The 20,784-nt window shown below is 32.4% G+C and overlaps 1 long non-coding RNA gene across 1 annotated transcript in view; it reads left to right on the forward strand.

Moving 5' to 3' along the window:
• Window positions 1-159: 159 nt before the first annotated feature.
• The window catches only part of LOC140700231 (uncharacterized), a 196,520-nt gene continuing 175,895 nt past the window's right edge, over window positions 160-20,784 (forward strand). The window contains exon 1 of the long non-coding RNA XR_012078580.1: window positions 160-308. This is a non-coding gene — a long non-coding RNA (uncharacterized lncRNA). The remainder of the gene's footprint in view (window positions 309-20,784) is intronic.

Consider the following 20,784-nt stretch of genomic DNA (forward strand, 5'->3'; position numbering starts at 1 on the left):
GTATAATTAATCTAGCTTTCCCACCCTCTAATCCATTTGAATATGGCCATGTGACTGAGCTCCAGCCTGCAAAATATTAGGATGAAGTGACAGCCACCTTCAGGCATAGCCAAGGTAGCCTCCACATATACTTTGCCATATTTTGTCTTCCAGTTCATGGCGATTGCAGTGCCTATGGTGGCAGGAAACCAGGTAATGAAGATCAATCTTTCTTCAGCCTGAGTCTCTGAATAACAGTAAACAGAGCATCCTTATCTACCCCGACCTCCACACCTATCCTGTCTTCCTGGGGCCATCCTAAACTGCTTGTGAGTAAATTAGAAACTTACTTTATATTAAGCTATTGCCTACTGGGGACTAATATTTAGTATAGCCTAATTTATTTTTAAATAATAACAGTGAATGTACTTGGGGGTTTTTTTGGTATATTTGTCATAATGTAATAAACTCTTTTAATACTAAAATTGCTTTTTCCCAGCAGATCATTTGAGAGTAAGAAGTCCAATTTTAAATAGAAACCTATTTTTACTGAAGGCATAATTTCCATGTGTAAATATGAAGTTTTCTGATAAAATTATTGCAGATATGTGAAAAACTGCAAATTTTTCACATAAGCCATATAGTATTCTAAGGCCTCTTTCAATCAAGAGTTTAGTTTGTATGAGTTAACCTAGTCCTTAAAGTCTAGGGGTGCTGAAAATTCCTATGTTATATGATAATATTGTTTTAACTTGGAGACTCAGAAAAATTATTTCAGGAAAATAATTTTTGAATAAAATAGAATCCTCTGGGTACTCAAAATTGAATTTTTTCAGAAGCTTTTAATAATCTTAAGAAGAAATCAGATTACCAAAAAGGAGACTCCCTAAAACTCTAAGCAGTAATATTGTCAGTAGCTGTGAGATTTTGGAAGAAAAACTCCAAAATACACTAGTTTTTTTTTTTTTGTATATAATGTCGCTATGACCTAATAATGTAGATTACTTTTCATAAATGTATCTATAATTTTTTTCTTTTTAAAATAATGCATCAATATGTTAAAATCTATATAATAATGGAGATATGTAAAAATGAAATGCCTTATCCTTATGCATGACATCAACTCTTCCCACTGCTGAAAGATAACTACACTTCACAAGTTCTTTCATCCTTCAAGTAATATTGCTAGGTTTCTTTTTGATATTATTCTATCCCTGGAACTTTAATGTAATGCTATAGCTTAGAGATATTTCTATTTAAACATGTACATAAATCTATTTTATGACTTTCTGATTTTAGACAATTTTTGTTAAACCCTCTAAAAACTATAAGGAGGTTAGTACACTTACATTTCCTTATCACCATCTCTTTCCAGATAGTCTCACTTATTTTTTTTATATTGTCAAGATTTAAAACATTTGCATTCTTGTCTATAAATAAAATTCCCATAAATGTTTAGTTACAGTGTTCTATTTAAATGCCTTTCATGTTCATCATCATTCTTTTTACCATAATTTCTCTAAAACTGAAGGATGATGATGATAATGATGATGATTATTATTTTGATACATACATACTTGTCTGAATTTCAGCCATAAGATTTTATTAATTTATATTTTAAATCGATAATAACTTGGCTGGGAATAATACTATTCAGTCATACCTTATGTCTCGAACTTTTGCAGACCTGGCAAATGTATCTTCTAGTACTGGCAAATGAATCCTCTGTAAAAGTTTTGAACTCAGATTGCTTTTTGTTGTTGTTGTTGTTTCCACTAATAAGTGGCTGACTTTTTGCATTTGGAGACTCTAGAATTTTTCTTTGTCTTTGAGGTGAAAATATGAAATACAAGAGTATGTCATCTTGTTGATCATCCTGTACCAAAGTTTCTTGGAACTTAGTTTTCTTTCAGTCTAAAGATGCACGTAGTAGCAAGTGCTATGCTCCACTGATATGATATTAGTTACCTTTATCATTTTCATGCACACCGACTCCCAGCACAGAATCTCGTTTGGAGGGTTGTCCTCGGGCTACCAGTCTCATCTCATCTGCTCTCTTCATTTCTTTGAAAGTGGGAGATTTTTTAAAAAATGTCCACTCTTCTCTGAACTAATTCTTCATCTTCTATACATGATGTACATGCTTTCTATTCATATGCCATTGTCCTCCTTTTAATACATTAATTTTAAGAGATGCTTACTTACCACATAACGTACAGGGTTATATCAGAGGTATATCCTTCATTTGATTATGAAGCAATAGTATGGTAAGTGCTTTTTATACACTATCCCACTTAATTCCCACAACAAATATAAGTTTCTTGTTATCCCCAGTTTATAGACAAGAAAACTGTTAATGAGATTGTATATACTGATGATGAAAATGAATGCAGGAAACTGATTTTTCTCTGGTTATTATTTAGTTTTGTAGACAGAGTTCTATAAGTTAGAAGCCATGCCTCATAGTTGTGATCACAGGCAACTGTTTGCTAAAAATGAGACTAATATATTGCAAGTAAATTGGCAATTCTGGGAAGGGTCCAGGACTTCTTCAGTACTGAAAATAGTTCTAAAATCACCTCATGAAAACAGTGTTTCAAAATGGTTTGTTTGGATCACACCCAAAAAGATATGAAAAAAGCAAAAGCAAAAGCTTAGCATTCTACATTAAAGTTTTTAGTTTCGTATCATCACCTAATGTATTGTAGCACACACATAATAGATACTGAATACTTTTTGAATGTATGCAACAGAATGTATATAATCTGAAAATATATTGTCAAGCCATCATGATGCAGTCTGATAACCATAAGATGTAATTTTTCTCTTGTTTTATTATAATACAAGGAAAAATAATTATGACATATCTTATAACACAACTGAAAAGTCAGTAAACAGTGTTTAGAAGAAAGACAAAGGGAGAAGGAGGAGGAAAGGGGAAGAAAGAATAAAAGAGGGAGAAGGTGGAGGGTAGAGAGAATGGAAGAGAGATAGAGGAGGGATATAGGGCTTGTTAGTTAGATAGAAATGATCACCAGGCTGGGGGAGAGGAAGAGGGAGGAAGCGACCCAGAAAATAACAGTATACCTGTGCCCAGGATAAGGGGCTCCTTTTACTTCTCTAAATGAAGTCTAGCAAAGAAGCTGGCTAGAATCCAGTGCTGTGGCTGCATGGTAGAGAGAAGGACCCGGCTTAACCTGACCCAGTGCTCATTATAATGCAATTAACATTACAGTTTGAGCCCCCTCCCATAGGTTTCTCTGTGTGCATCATGGGTAAAAACATGCGTAAAAGAGATGGGCGTGCCTGAACACAAGGAATATGAGCTGTCAATCAGCCTAAGCACTCAAAGAACATGCGTCGTCAATCAGTCAATCACCAAAAAAAAAAATGCTTCCTAAGCCAGGATATAAAAACAGGAAAAAGAAAGGAGCAGTGCCATTTTTCCTCTCTTGGATTGGCCTGCCCCCAGTTCTCTGGGGTGCGCTATATTTTACTACGTTTTTACTTCACTAATAAAATCTTTTGTTTATATCACGCTCTCTGTCTCCCATTAGAAATTCTCCTTTTTTTTTTTTTTTTGGATGACTAAAAACCGAAGTAACTTTTATTCTTCTCCTTCCGGTAATGGGTTTACCTCTTCTTCCAAAGCCATGGAAGGTATTCCTCCTGCTTCCCATTTGGAAGTTGGCTGTGACTATATAACTTATTTTGGCTAGTGAAATATGAATTAAAGTGACTTGTATCACTTCTTAGCTGCTTCTAACACAATTTGGCATTCAGGTGGCAATTTGGTACCTTTTGCACTGCAAACAATATAGATATTGTTTGATTTTCTTTTTTCAGTAAGGCCATCCCAAACTCATCTTTACTTTTTTATCCTTTTGAAATGAGCTTATATTTCTAGCTGAATAGTTTCAGGGCTTCTTCTTCCCTCCCATGCAATGAAATTCAATAATGCCAGTATCACACAGATTGTCAGGAGAGAGAGAAAAAATTTTTGAGAACTTCGTGCCTTCTTTTGTGCCTTGTTATTTTAAAATTTTTGTTGTCCTAAGTGTAGGGCCTGCCCTCCAGGTGGGAAGTCTAACCTGTTTTCTGCAAGATGGGATGTGCCACTTGAGTTTGGTTTGATCTCTTGCTTGAGGGTAACAACCAATTTGGTTAGATTGGTTAGGTCTGCTGGTAGTGACAGCCCTACAGCTCATGCGCTGTGCTGTTTGTAATTCAGTACCTAATTTTCATTGCACAGATGCCTCTTTTCAGCAGGTGAAAAGCAGAATTGTGTGCACAGCTCACCCTCCCAATCAGGAGACTGATTCTGGATTAAACAAACAAACAAACAAACAAAAAAACATACTAGGTGACTTCTTCTCCAAGGCTGCTTTCTCTGACAACGGCAATGGAAAAACTAGCTCCAAAAGAGATGCTTCACGATCTTCATACAACCCACATACATGTTCTGCTCTGTCTTGGCTGTCTTGTTATTATTGGAGGAGTCTAAAGAATTTGTGTTATTTTCCAATCTGCCATGACTCACTATGCTTCCAAGCTGGGGAGTGTGATTCAATATGAAACTCTCATTTTGGTTATCTCCACATTAAATATGTGGCAGTTATTCTTGGATATGAGTAGAGGATGTAAAATACATGAAAGTTTTCTTTTTAAATTATGTTTTATGTGCTGAGTATTTTTGTTTGTTGATTTCATGTTCTTTGTTCATTATACAATAAATGTTAGGTTTCGTTTTGTTTTGTCTTTTCATTTTAGTTAAGATTACACACTCTCAGGCAAACTGGGTTCAAATCCTGGTTCTGAGGTTTAGGGATAGTTACCAAACTCTGTGTCTCAGTTTTGTTATTTTAAATGGGAATAATGATAGTAGCCATTTTTTGGTATTGTTTTGAGGATTAACTATATCCATTCATATCCGGAGTTTATAACAAATACGTAGTAACCACTTGACAGTTGTTGACTGTTACTAGCTATCATCTTTTCTGGAATTCCCTGACTCTGTTCTTTGTCTACCTTATCATATCCTGTCCTCCTATTAGTACTATACTTGATTATACGTTACATTTTACACATGAGAAAGCCAAGGTTCATAAAATTTGATTTACCTGCCCAAATCCCACTGACAGTAAGTGGTCAAACCAGCACTTGAAGCCAAAGTTAGCTAATTTTTCAAAGGCCAAACGTATGTTTTCAGTACATGATGGTGCCTTTTGTAATTTTCTAATGCATCATGGAATATTTCTCCTTACAGTCAATTATTACGTGAAATGTTCCCCCATATCATCTCATGCATATATGAAACTTTAAGTATGACAAAAGAGAATAAATGTTCTACAAAACATTACAAAATAGCAAAAATACTAACTTCACATTTCTAAAAGTGGTGATATAAATAATTTAGGTTCAAAATCTAAAGCTATCATGTTGACTATATTCTACTTTAGGTACTACAACAATTTCAATGAACTGCCTTATTATTTTTCTGGAGACTTAGCTAATAATTCATTTCATGTTACTTATGAAACAGCTCATCGTAGTGGGTGTGTGTGTGTGTGTGTGTGTGTGTGTATGAGTGTATGACAGAGAGAGAAAGAGAGATCGAGAAGGGGGATGGAAGAGGGAGATAGAGTGGGAAATTCTCTCCAAATGGAGACTCTGTACTACAGTCTGTCTCTCAATGTACTACTTTGTTCATGCTTAGTCTTTTTCATGTTACTGTCTTATTTTTTTTAACCAGAAAAATGTGCAGTAGTTACTTAATTTTCTTATACTGTCCCCTTATTTCCACAATGTGTTTCCTCCTTTCCAAACATTAAATTAGACATTATTTTAATATTGCAGTTTTTATGAATTGAAGCAACTTTAATAATCATAATTTGCAATTTTAAAAACAGAATAAAAAAGTTCACTACAGAATTCTGAAATTCATGCAAATGTTAAGGATGCCAAATGAGTTTACTTAGGAACTAGTTTGAATTCTATACTTATTTAGGGTAACATTTGATTTATTCCAAAATGTGAATTTTAAGTTACCATCTATAATTTATTTCAGAGGTGTCTGATGTCTCATGTCTTAATTCACTGTACATTCTTTCAAACACCTGTAGTCAGAAAAACATTGATTTGAATTCTGTTTTTGTCATAATCTCTCAGACTCTGAATAAGAAATATAATCTCATTAGAGCTGATTTCCTAGTGTAAAATAAGAAAAATAATACCTAACTTAGAAGTTTTTGGTTAAGATTAAAATATTTGTAAGTTAAGAACATACACTCTTGTCATATAGTAAATACTCAGCAAGTGGGAGCTCCCATTTCTTGTCCTACTTTTGAGTCACTATTTTTTGCTTTGTACTGTATGTGAGTTATCAGCTATATAAATCAGAGAGATGGCTACAGTTTTTAATTTCCATGATATAAAGGAGCTCACCTTTGATATTAGATAATAAAATTAATAGTAAACTTCAGAGTACGTTACACTACTTTTATTCAGGAACAGCATTATAACAACTAACTCTGGTGGAGATAAAGGAAGAAGGTGAACATGAGGACGTGAGGGATAGGCTCAAAGCGTAGCAGCACCTAATGAGATAAAAGACTACTAAAAATCAATGCCAAAAAACTCAGCTACCTGCATAAATGTCCATGGCACATTGTTAACTTTGAAAAAAATAAAAAGGAAATTGAATAATATGTATAGTATGAATATTTTTGTGTACAAGGAACAAACATAAATGTCCATAATATTTGACATTTCCTATTTGATCCTACATGTCAAAGGCAGGTTTGAGTTTCCTTAAATAAAAGTAGGTAATTTATTGAAAGCATATTAATTTCAGTAGACACAAGTCAGAAGACAATTAAGTGCTCCCCTTTTCTGGAATTTATTTTTAAGTTTATTTCTACAAATGTTTACCATTTTAAAATAACCTCCTATTCTCAGTCAGCACTATCTTATTTTAAAAAAGAGAAAGAAATATTAATTTTTTTCATCCTGTGTGTGAATTTGCCTAGGGTGTTTGAGTGCTGCATGCCTATAAATGCTATCTGAAATAAAGAATTGACTTTCAGTAAGACAATAAGCAACATTATAAAAATAGCATTTTATTTTCATTAAAATATGATGGAAGCGTTAAAAAATTGACTTAAACTCTTGACTAAAAAACATAATAACAAAAACAAACCAATAGACTAAAAAGAAGATAAATCACACTGAACTAAATCCCAGTAAGATAATTTGTAAATTTAATAAAAGAAAAAAGAAACTTTTTTTTTAAATGCTAAAAATATTTTAACATATCTTCAAAAATTATCTTTTTTTTTTCTTTTTGGATAATTCAATGTGAAAAGACAACCCAAAAATCAAAACAAGCAAGCATAAAATGATCACTAAATAGATTCATTCATCCATAAGCATTTTTTTGCATGTGCTAGCTATTCCTAGGACAAGAGTCCTAGAGGTAAAAGTGTTGTAGGGTTGCATAAAAAGTAGAGATAGGAGTGTCATCTAAGAGAATGTAGAGTGAATGTACAAAAAAGGAAGAGACTACCTGACATAAATGGATTTATAATACGGAAGGTATCACTATATCCAGCTGGTCCAGGAAGAACAGGTACAAAACAGAAATCTGAAAAGAACCCAATGTGCAAGTAACAGGTTCAAGGGAGTTGAAGATGACTGCAGAAATATTAAACACATAAAATAAATTTATATGATTCATTGCAGGAAAGGAAGGAAATGTTCTGTAAAAACAGTGAAAAGTGATAGAATTAATGGATTTTAGTTCTTGATGGAGTTGAAGGGTTGTTCAAATTTGGGTACTAGAGAGAGTGAGCTGGAAAGGTGGAAAGGTGGGGTTGAGACTGTGATGCTGAAACCGGAAAAATAAATACATCTCCAACTGAGATTAAATCCTTCTTATATAATGTGAGTTTGAAAAAGACACTAGTGTAGCTAACAGCACAACTTACCATATTTATAGAAACACAAGTCAAGGCATATGTTCTACTAGTGAAGGGCCAAGAACATGAAGAATAGGATGCTTATGTCATTGCCAAAGGTGTTGAGAAAGCTAAATTTCCCAGTCAGTAGAATCTTGAGCTGAAGCGATGTTGCTAATAATAACAAACATCTTAAATATGCTTTGCTTGTTAAGGAACTCTTGGCAGCCAAGGTAATGATAATCTTTTGTATAGAATGATATAGAAAATTCAGTTATTCTTTTCCATAAAAAAAAGCCTTTTACTTTTAATAAGGGGTTTGCATTATATAATAAACATATATTCTTGAATTTAAAATTCAGACAGGGTGAATAAAAAAATGGAAGCACCTCTCCCACCCCTATTACACATCTTGATATAATTCTTCTTAAGAGTGTCCTATATACCCTAATGAAAATATTCAGAAAATCATTTAATTAGCAGACATTAAATTCTTAAACTCCTAAAACAGAGAAAAGTTATAGTTAAAACAATAAAAATGAGCTGGTTTGTTTTAGACTCTGACGATGATTATAAAAAATAACTTGTGACAGCAAATAAATATACCTTGAAAAATGTTTTATGCCAAATTATAGAGATTAATCCTTCTATTTCACTGCACTGCCATACTGTTACAGTGCCTGGAGAGAATGGGGAGTGGGGCAGTTCTGGCTCCTAGAGCATTTCCTACATTATTAAATATTTTCATGCACTAATAATCTTATTTTAATAAATCTATCTGAAGATAATAGATTTTTTCACATATGGAAGAAGTTTTATTGAAAGACACGTGATGTGATTTGTCTGTATCAAGGTGTTTGCCTAAGTATCTTGAATATAGCATCAAACTTTCAGGTACACCAAATTTCAACATGAAATTTATTTGGGGAACTTTCTAAAATGAGCACTCTAATCTTGGGAAAGTAAAGAGACCATATTCTCCAACAAACACATCCTTGTATTTGATACAAACTCCTGATTTTTTTTTCCTATGGAAACAGCTTTGAACTTCAATGTTCAGTCTGCTTGCTAAGCCAAACTTCTACCATATCTAAATTTTGAATTATCATTAAACTACCTATAGAATTAAATGAGCACATGGACATGGACACAAACTGTTTTGTTTAAAAAGAATACAGAACTATCATTCACCATTAGCTGATTTTTTTAAAGACAAAAAGTCGTATAAAGAAGTATTCCAAGAGAAAGAGGACCCCTAACCGCTTCTCCCCCACCATCACTCTGGTTCCACGTGAGTAACTTCCCATTGCCATAACCACATTACGGAAGGAACGCTCAAGACAAAAGGCCCTACCACCTTTACACTTCTGCTGGAACATGTATCACCACATCTACTTCAGCATAAATAATTAAATGGGGATCTAAATGATTTCCTTCTTTACATGAGCCTTAAAGATTCTGGGGTATAACTATATATTCCCATCTAGATGAGAGGTAATAGTTAAAAACTTAATCCCAGGCATTATGGCTCAGGAGACTTATCTTTTCCCTATACTAAGTTTCTGACCTTGAGTAACTCCATTGACTCCCTTGGCCTCCTTTCACTCATCTGAAAAATCTCATATGAGTGTTTTAAGGTTTTTTGTTTGTTTGTTTTAACAATTCACAGAAATTTGTACAAAGTTGTGTAATGGGCACTCAACAGACATCATCGTTTATTATTATTCAGTGTGTTATGTTCTCACAGTTACTCTTCACAGGTACATTTCCCATGGTATTCTTTGCCTCCTTTTTTGTCCATCAATTGGTCATAAGTGTGTGGGTTTATTTCTTGGCTGTCTATTCTGTTTCATTGATCTACATATCTGTTTTTGTGTCAGTACCATACTGTTTGGATTATTGTAGCTTAGTAGTATAGTCTGAAGTCAGGGAGCATGATACATCCAGCTCAGTTCTTCTCTCTCAAGATTGCTTTGGCCCGTCAGTGTTTTTATGTTTCCATATGCATTTTAGAACTATTTATTCTAATTTTGTGAAAAATGCCATGGTTGTTTTGAAAGGGATTGCTTTGAATCTGTAGATTGGCTTGGGTAGTATGGTCATTTTAGCAATATGCAATCTTCCAATCCAAGAACACAGTATATTTCTCCATCTAGTTGTGTTGTCTTCGGTTTCTTCAGAGTTTTATAGTTTTCTGAGTAGAGGTATTTTACCACCTTAGATATATTCCAAGGTATTTTATTCTTTATGATGCAGTGGTAAATGAGACTGTTTTCTTTATTTCTCTGTTGATGGTTTATTGTTAGTGTATAGAAATGCAACAGATTTCTGTATATTAATTTTGTATCCTGAAGCTTTACCAAAATCATTAGTAAGCTCTAGTAGTTTTTTGGTGACATCTTTAGGATTTTCTATGTATATTAATATGTCATCTACAAATGGTGCTAGTTTTACTTCTTACATTCCAATTTGGATTCCTTTTATTTCCTTTTCTTATCCGTGTGCTATGGTAGGACTTCCAATATTATGTTGCATAAAAATGCTGAGAGTGGGCATCCTTGCCTTGGTCCCAATCTTAGAGAAAAAATATTTTCAACTTTTTAGCCTTGAGTACATTGTTAGCTGTAGGTCTATATATATGGTCTTTGTTATGTTGAGATATGTTCCCTCTATACAAACTTTGTTGAGAGTTTTTATCATAAGTGAATGCTGAAATTTGTCAAAAGCATTTTCTGCATCTATTGAGATGATCATATGATTTTTATTCTTCAGTTCATTAATGTGTTGTGGCACATTGATTAATTTGAAAGTATTGTACCATCCTTGCATCCCTGGGATCGATCCCACTTGATCATGGTGTATGATCCTTTTAAGATACTGTTGAATTCAGCTTGCTAATATTTTATTGAGGATTTTGTATCTATATTCATCAGTGATATTGGCCTATAATTTTCTTTTTTGTGATACCTTATCTGGTTTTGGTATCAGAGTGATACTGGCCTCATAAAATGAGTTTAGAAGCATTCCTTCCTCTGAAGTATTTTGGAATAGTTTGAGAAGATAGATGTTAATTCTTCTCTAAATGTTTGGTAGAACTTACATGTGAAGCCATGTTGTCTTGGGCTTATGTTTGTTGAGTTGTTTTTTTTTTTAACTCATTCAATTGCACTTCTGGTAATTGGTCTGTTCATATTTTCTATTTCTGCCTGATTCAATCTTGGGAGAGTGTACATTTCTTAGAATTTGTCTATTTTTTCTAGGTTGTCCATTTTATTGATGTAAAATTGCTCAGAGTAATATCTTATGATCCTTTGTTTTCCTGTGGTGTTTGTTGTAATACTTTCTTTTTCACTTCTGATATTATTGATTTGGGCCCTCTCTCTTTTTTCTTGATGAGTCTAGCTAAATTTCATTAATTTTGTTTGTCTTTTCACAAAACCAGTTCTTAGCCATTGATTTTTTTCCTACTGATTTTTTGTCTCTATTTTATTTCTGTATGATTTCTTTCCTTTTACTACTGTTAGGTTTTCTTTGTTCTTTCTTTAGTTCCTCTAGGGTAAGTTCGGTCGTTTAATTGAGATTTTTCTTGCTTCTTAGGTAGGATTGCATTCCTACAAATTTCCCCTTTAGAACTGCTCTTGCCGCACTCCATAGATTTTGGATTGTTGTATGCTTGGTTTCATTGCACCCCAGGTATTTTATTTTTTTAATCTCTATTTTGATTTCTTCAGTGAGCCATTGTTTATTTCATAATATATTGTTTAGCTACCACGTGTTTGTGGTTTTTGCAGTTTTTTTCTTATAGTTTATTTCTAGTCTCATAATGTCATGGTCGGAAGAGATGCTTGATATTTTTCAATTTTCTTAAATTTATTGAGACTTGTTTTGTAGCCTAACATTTGATCTATCCTAGAGAATATTCTATAGATACTTGAAAAGAATGTATATTCTGCCACTTTGGGGTGGAATGTTTTATTTATTTATTTATTTATTTATTTATTTATTTATTTATTTATGTCCATTTGGTCTAATATGTCATTTAAGGACAGTGTTTCTTTATTGATTTTCTGTCTGGTTAATCTGTCCATTGATACAAGTGAAGTGTTAAAGTCCTTTACTATGGTAGGTGTTATTGTCAATTTATCCCTTTATGTTCGTTAATACTTGCTTTATGTATTTAGGTGCTCCTATGTTGGGTACATACTTATTTACAGTTGCTGTATCTTCTTGGTTGATTCTTATCCTCAATCATTATATAATGCCTTTCTTTGTCTCTTATTACAGTCTTTGTTTTAACATCTATTTTATGTGATATAAGTATTGCTACCCCAGCTTTCTTTTGAGTTCCATTTGTATGAAATACCTTTTTCCATCTCTTCCCTTTCAGTCTCTGTGTGTCTTTAGATGTAAAATGAGTCTCTTGTAGGCAACATATATATGGAACTTGCTTAGAGAAGTCCCATTAAAATTTCTTATAAAGCTGATTTTCTGGTGCTGACCTTAGGATATCAGCTGACTTTTCAGCAGATACTCCACAAGCCAGATGTGAATGGCACAACATATGTAAAATAATGAAAGGGGAAAACCTCCAGCCAAAAATAATCTACCTGGCAAGCTTCATTCAGGTTTGATGGAGAGATCAAAAATTTTATACAGACACAAAAGCTAAAAAGGTCAGCACCAGAAAACCAACTTTACAAGAATTTTAATGGGACTTCTCTAAGCAAGTTCCATGTCTGTAGGTTTCTTCACTCACGTGTCTGGTGCCTAGGAGGATTCTTGAAGGCTAGTCTTAGCTGGAACTGTTAACTGAAATGCCTACAGGTGGTTCCTACTTGGGGTTAGGCTTCCTCACCGTATGGCAGTCTCAGAATAGCTGTTTAAGCCACCCCAGTCTGTGATATTCTGTTGGTAACCCCAGCAAAGTAATATAGTAGGGAAATATTGGGAGATTTTAAGTAAAGAAATAACAGGTTTGTATTGTACAGTGATCACTATGTCATATGAAAATTGAAGAATGGAAGTAGGGAAAATGTAAAGGTGTGGAAAATTATAAGAATAAAAATTGGTACAGTCATTTTGGAAGGCAGTTTGGCAGTACATATGAAATGTTTATAAATGCATGATATTTGTTAGAAGAATATTTATTAGAAAATACATAGTATTTGTTAGAAGTTAAAATAGAAGAAATTTCTTCTGTTTTGACTACTTTATAGATGAAGTCATACAATCATCCAAAGAAATTTATAGCAAGATAGTCATTGCAGCATTATTTATAATAATGCAAAACTGGGTTCATCTAAAACTCTATCTATGAAAAAAGTTAAACCAATTATGGTATAACCATAGGGTACAATAAAATACAGCAATTGAAAATACTTACATATACATAATTTTTAAATTTTTAACTATACCTATATATGTATTCAAGGCAAGCATGTATGTGTATGTAACACCCAAATGTACACATACACATGGAATTTTCCTATGAATAGAAAATTTGTTAAAGTCTACATAAGATATTATTAGCAGTTGCTACCTATGGGAAGTGGAAATGGTTAGGTGGGTGAATAGAGTGAATCAAGAAAGTGACTGTTACTTTTCTTTTAATACACTTCTAACTCTTTTAATTTCTTATGAGTATGTATTTCCATTAAATAAATTGATCTATTTTAAAATTAATGAAATATTACAATTATATATCAACCTTTTCTGTGTAGTTAGAGACCTTAAACATCTGGTTTTATGTGCATTAACTACATAATGATTTGGTTTCAGTTTTGCTGTGTGCCAAACAAAATAGAAACATATATTTTAGAGAAATTTTTTAGCCAAACAACTGCTAATAGAAATGCTTGAATACATAATGAATATGATTTTAAACTGACAACACAAACAGTGAAGCAGATGGAAGGCACCATATTATTTTCAATAAATTTAAAAAAGACTCCATAGTTACTTTTTATCAGAGGGCCTTAAATAGGATGTTGTGTGACTAATTGCCTCATTAATCACTAGGATATTACCTGTGATCTTCACTAGCGACTTTTTGTGCTGCTTTATCATCTTAAATAGAACATGTTTATTTACTTCTCAAGACAATTATTCAATTAAAAAAGACAACAGTGTTTGAGGCAATAAAAGTTCTACCACATATTTGTAGCACTGTATCCAGTATGGTTAAAATAGATCTGTATCATTAAATCATTCTTAGTGATCATATCATGATGTAGCAATTTATTAATTTGATAAGCTGAATTGATTACTTACTTATGAATCTTAATTTGCTGTCATTTATTAATATAGCTTCAGTATTCACAATCTTAAGTCATAGTAATATGGGTTGTCATTATTTAGAACAAAATTATATTGTTTCCAATTATATTGTGCTTCTCCTGTTTCACGTCTACTCTCTTCTTCTTCTTTATGATAGCATGTTTTTCTATGCCTATTATGTTCATTTCATTGTGTAATCTCTTCTCTTGTATTGCCTCATTTTAAAGACCCAAACTTACATGTGTCTATTAAATCTCCAAACCATCTTCAGTAAATTTCTATAAGCCATCTGTGCAGTAAAATACATTTGCCATATGGTATTATATTGTGCTCATATTTTATCTGAAAATTTTTTCTGGCTATTGAACATTTGTTAACATTTGATGGCAAATTATATAGATGAGACATTGTTTCTTTGTTTTATATCTTTATCATTCTAGTGGAAGATAGTATAATTAGATGTTTGAGAGTCCTTAGAGATGGAAACACATGCCCCCTTATTCTGCCTTTCTTCTTAAGAGTTTATATTACTTGAGAAGCATATTATTTTTAGTAATTTTGATGTAGATTGGGAAGTCATTAAGCTGTCTTCTTGTTTTGGTACTTGTGCTTTAAAGTATAGTAAAAAATATAATTGTTGCCTATGTCTATAAAAACTCTATCTATATACACATTGACAGGAGGCTTTAACATACATTAAAAAGGTACCCAACCAGTTTGTCCATTTATCCACCCTTTGTCCATATGGCTAGCCATTTAATTTAGGGGTTGGTAAATTATATTTTCTAAAATCATGACTAAAAGACCTTTATTGTTTATTATACTGTTCCAAGTATTCTTGGGAGAAATCTCTTAAGGGCATGTAAAACTATAAACTACATTGTAGCTGCTTAATTAAAATGATCATTATAGGTTTTGTCTATGCCACATCTATACTAGTTTTGGTTATTATCATTTTCTACTACTAAGTGATATTCTTAATATCTTATGCTCCCATTCACTATAATGACTTCTCAGATGTTATAATCATGATCTTTAACACATCTGCATTAAGTGGACTATATCAGGGTGAAACTGAATTGAATGAGGTCTGTTTTGGGGCATTTGATTAACCATTTGATCATGCTGTTGCTTATATACTCTGGTATAAGTATCTTCAATTTATTTGCTATTTCTGTCTTTTAAACCTCTATCTATAACCTTTTCCTTGTGATTTTTACCACTCCTAGGTCATAGAACCCTTTCCATGACAAATAATTAGATACAGTCATTCACATCTTAGACACTTAGGCAACATAAGCCACAGAAGAGAGTTCTTTCTTGGCAAAGATGGAAAATACAGAGAAAAAAATGAATTACTCATCCATTTTTGTTTTTCTTCCTATCATGGGCTAAGCAGTTATTTTACTTTTTCTAAATAAAATAAACAACTTAATGTAAAGACATGAAAATTGATAGACTTAAAACTTTTAGAAAATGATATGAAACTGAAAAAGATTGTGTAAAAATTCTATTCTAAACCTATTGAAGATACACCTGACCGTCATTCTCTTTTTCATCATTCTCTTTTTCATCTTTTCTTGTATATTGCTGCCTAATAAACTTTTTCTAATCAAAATTATATTAGAATATTATATGCCTACCATGTACTGGCATGACACTAATTAAAACAATCCTAAAAAATATAAATATTGTTTTAATTAATTTCACTAAGTTTATTGTAAAAACTTGAAAACAACAGAAAGGTAGAATAAAGTAGGGAAAAATTTAGATAAACACTACTAATCAAATTGAACCACTGTTATCACAGTTATAATTTTCTCATTTTATTTCATTTTCTATGTATTTAATTGTATATAAACTGGATATTTTAGTATTTTCCACTTATCATTAAAATGTTGGTTTTATCCATGTCCTTAAAACTGAAGTATGAATTCTAGTAGCTACATAGTAGCTATTAAATAAATAAGCTATAATTTCCTTAAATAACCCATGGTTAAGCTTATTTTTTTCACTATTTTACCATCACAAGTAATTACATAATGAAAATGAGTTCACATATATCTTTGCTTGTGATTTACATTCTTTTATAAGAATTTATAACTAGAAGTAGTATCACTGGGACAACATACTATCAGTGATTATAAGGTTCTTGATATATGTTAATATAATACTTCAAGACTTTTACAAAATCCATACGGTCAACTTATTGCTAATTTTCCCCAGACATTAATTTAGAAAATATTTCTCTGTCACATACCCCTTCACCTCAGATTTGGTTGAATATTTCATGAGCAGCTATTTGTGAATGGGAACAATTCAAAATAATGTTTATTTCAAGGAAAAAAGTCAGTTACCCAGGAATTATTTACATAAGTTAATTTTTCCCGTTTGACTAGATGTTTTTATTTTTCAATTATTAAAGTTGGTTTTTTGGTTAACAGTTTTAAAGTAAAATAATTCACATATCATACAATTTACTTATTTAACATGCACAATTCAGTGGTTTTAAGTACATTCATAGTGTTGTGCAACCAATATCACAATCAGTAAAATATTTTCACTACCCCAACGAGAAACCCCATACCCTTAAACAGTCATTTCCCTCAAGCTTCAACTAGCCCTTGGCAACCACTATTACATTTTCTGTCTCTAGAGATGGGCTTGTTCTGTGTATTTCACATAGATGGAATCATATGCTATATTGTGACTGGCTTCTTTCACTTAAAATCTTTTGAAGGTTCATCCATATTACAGCATATATCAGTACTTCATTACTTTTTATTGCCAAATAATGTTCCTTTATAGAGATACACCACATTTATTTATCCATTTATCAGTTGATGAACATTTGGAGGTTTTCTACTTTTTGACTACTAGTATAATGCTTCTATGGATATTCCTGTACAATTTTCTGGATGGAAATATGTTTTCATTTTACATGGGATATACCTAGTAGTGAAATTGCAGGGTCATATGATTACTCTATGTTTAGACTTTTAAAGAGATGTTAGTTTTCAAAGTGGCTGTACCATTTTATATTCTCACCAGCAGGATATGAGGGTGCCCATTTCTTTACATCCTTGCCAAGACTTGTTATAATCTGTGTTTTTTGTTTTTGATATAGACATTCTAGTGGGTGTCAAATGGTACCTCATTGTGATTTGGTTTGCATTTTCCTGATGGCTAAAAAGTTGTTTTTAAAGTTTATATTCTATAACTAAGATATTTGTTTTGCTACACTTATATATCTTTCCTTATATTTTTGATTAATTACTTAAGTCTTTAATATATTTTAACATTTATTTCCAATTTCTAGTATAACCCTTCTTTTAGAAACCTTTTTTGTGTATATATCTTTGTTTCTTAATCATGCTAAAGATTAGAACTATATCTTATGATTTAAAAAACACAATTGTCAATTCTACTTCTTCATATTTATCAAAAAAAAAAGTTAAAGCAGGGACTCAGAGATATTTGTACACCCATGTTAGTGAAGCATTCTTCACAATAGCCAAAAGGTGGAATCAACCCAAGTGTCCATCAACTGATGAATGGATAAAGAAACAGGGTATACACATACAAAGTTTCAGTTGAAGAATACATAAAAGTTTTGGAGATGAATGGTGGTGATGATTGTACAACAATGTGAATGAACTTAATGCTGTAGAACTGAAATGAACTAAAACACCTAAGAATGATTAAAGTGGTAAAATTTGTTATATATATATATATCTTACCACAATAAACAAAATTAATAAAAAACACAATTGGAAATTTCAGTAAAATTTAATGAAAGCAATAATTTAAGAATAAAAGTTGACATCTTGTAAAATTTAGTTTTCTTACTAAGGAAAATTTAATATCATTTGACATTAAATGTTACTTTAGTTTCATTACTGATGTTTTGTAGTAGTTTTCCTAAGATGTCTCTTACTAATCTATTCTGATTTCTTTTACACTTATATTACTAATATAAATAATATGTTAAAATATAGTTCTTCATGGTCTATTGATGGTATAAGTAAAAGATGATTCTTGTCTGACTCATTAATTCTTATATTTTAAACTTATACACCTTGAATTGTTGAAGCTTGCTTATTCAAGAAAATTCTTAATGTTCTATGGTCATCAACTGAAAAGTGTAGTTAAAACAACAGATCTTGGCGATAATACACTTATATCTAAATGGTTTAATTAAAACATATACATGGGCACTTACTCACCACTCCTTCTGATAAGGCAAGGGCCATCTTTCTGACCATGGATCTGCCTATTCGAGTTTTGGAGTCTTTCTTACCTAAATTGTAATTAATCACTTGTTTTTATTTTAGTGTGGTGGTTTAACACCATCCAGCCATGGTGACAAAAATCATTCTAGATGCATGATCATTAAGCTCAAGTCAGTCTTTTGTGCTGCCCGAGAGTCCTGTAACACTGCCCGATCCAATCACTTTGCCACTCTCTCAAATAACTTCTCTTTCCTGACATCCAGTATTTCCTTTCTCATCAACGCTTCTAAGTGATGACCGCACTTTCTTTTTTATTGAGAAGTAAAGAAGAGACAGTTATTTGCGTTTCCACTACCACATCTACCAATTTCTTTCCATAGAGCTCTCTTCTTTGTGTGCAAACTTAATTTTACAAGATGCCAACAATTTTTCTCAAATTAATTCTTTTCATGAAATTCTATTGACATTTCCAGTTGTGTTTATATTCTGGTAAAATAGACATAGAAATGTACCTTCATCTTTTTCCCTGTACCTATGGAATGAATAAGCTCTCCATTCCTTTATCTAAGACCAAACTTTTCACATGTGCACCAGATCTCTCTTGCTTATTCAAGAACATCTCTTCAGCAGTTTTCCCTACTCTAACTCAAATCATTCACTTTTCCTCTCCATTGGTTCATTCCTGTGAGCATATGAACCGTTTGTTATTTCTTTAATCCTACAAAGTCTTTCCTTTAGCCTCACATTCTTCTGCAACTACCAGCACCTTCTTTTGGTTGTTGTTCCTGTTTAGACAAAACAAACAAACAAAACAAAATGACTGAGTTGTTGTATATGCCGGTTTCCAATCCAGGGCCAACTTTTGTACCTGATTTTTATATCTGATAAACTCCTTTTAATTAACATTAAGTTTTTTAAAAATGTAAATAACTATTGAAGAGACAAGTCTAATTATTCTACAAAAATCTACATCTTTTTACCTTTCTAAAATTTAGTAAAGATGTGAACATGCAACTAGGTGACTTCTTCGAGCAAGCCTTTTTCACTATTTTGTCCCTAAAAATAAATTCTACTTGACATTTAGAAATTCTTTTGGTAAATGTGGGTCCTATCTTTTTCGTTCTCATAGTTGGTGGGCAGCTTCCGTGGGGCAGGGGAGAATGATGATAAATGAAATGTTGATAACTTTTCTAGGCATATGTCAGTGGATCAACAGAAAAATCAGCTTAGCCATTTGGATATTTACTCTTTAAGGTGTGCTTTTTAATTTGTGTAAAAAATAAAGATTTTTCTTTTCTTCACAATATTACAGTCAAGGACAATTCTCTTGCTAATTCTGTGGTTTTGACCTCGTAGCCTCTTAGTTAGTGTACGGTGAATATGGACTAATAACATGCAGACCTTTGAGAACTGAAGCTCAAAAGACACATCTGGTCGTCAGAAGAGAGTATAGTAAGCCAGTAGCAAATAGTCACATTTAGATGATACCATCTGCTTTAGCAGAACTAATAGAGGAAAGAAAAGAGCTAATTTGAAGTAAATGACACATAAGTGGGTTACGGATTCAAAGAGAATGGGGGGAGGGATGTCACTCGCCCATGTTTGGTTCAGTTTAATATGTGGGCAGTGACACTGATGATCTGAGTGATGTGTGCATTTCTTGATCAAGTTCAAGAGCATTTCAACTGATAAACATCTCAGGAGAAATCAAACCTTTGGGAAAAGTAATTATGACTATTAGTACGAGCCAAGAAATTTGGGACTTTAGAACAATCAACTTATCTAGATTGGGGGGGGTAGTTATTTCTTCTTTCTTATTTTTAATATTTTGACGTTTTGAATAGTTCTGCTAGGAAGAGGAGCTGATTTTTTTTAAACACTTTTATTGTGTTATGGTTCCTGTACCGTAAACTACGCATATTTAATAAATCAATCTTCTGGTCAAGTATGCTTAGAAAATAATTAGTACTTTTTCTAAGACGATGATGTTCAAAATTGCCATCCATTTTCTTTGGAAAGTATGTGAAAATTTTGCAGAATTTTTCTGACATATACAAAATTTCAAGTAGCAGGGAATATTTTGTTTTCCTGAAAATTGTCTGAGTGTTGACCCAGCCCCATTTTGACTCAGTCTAGCTGTTTAAGTTTCTTTAAAAATGAGATACAAGATGTGCAATTTGAGGTAGGTTAGCAGAAGCTCCTATGTGACTTAAAAGAGAAATGGATCATGGAGTACCTTGGATAGAATATAAAGTTTGAAGTGTTGCCTTCTTGAACATTCTTTTGACAGTTTCTCCAGTGAACAATTTTATTTGGAGCTTAGGAAACGAAAGATCAGCTAA

The sequence above is a fragment of the Vicugna pacos genome, chromosome 12 (assembly GCF_048564905.1).
Source record: "Vicugna pacos chromosome 12, VicPac4, whole genome shotgun sequence".
NCBI lineage: Eukaryota > Metazoa > Chordata > Mammalia > Artiodactyla > Camelidae > Vicugna > Vicugna pacos.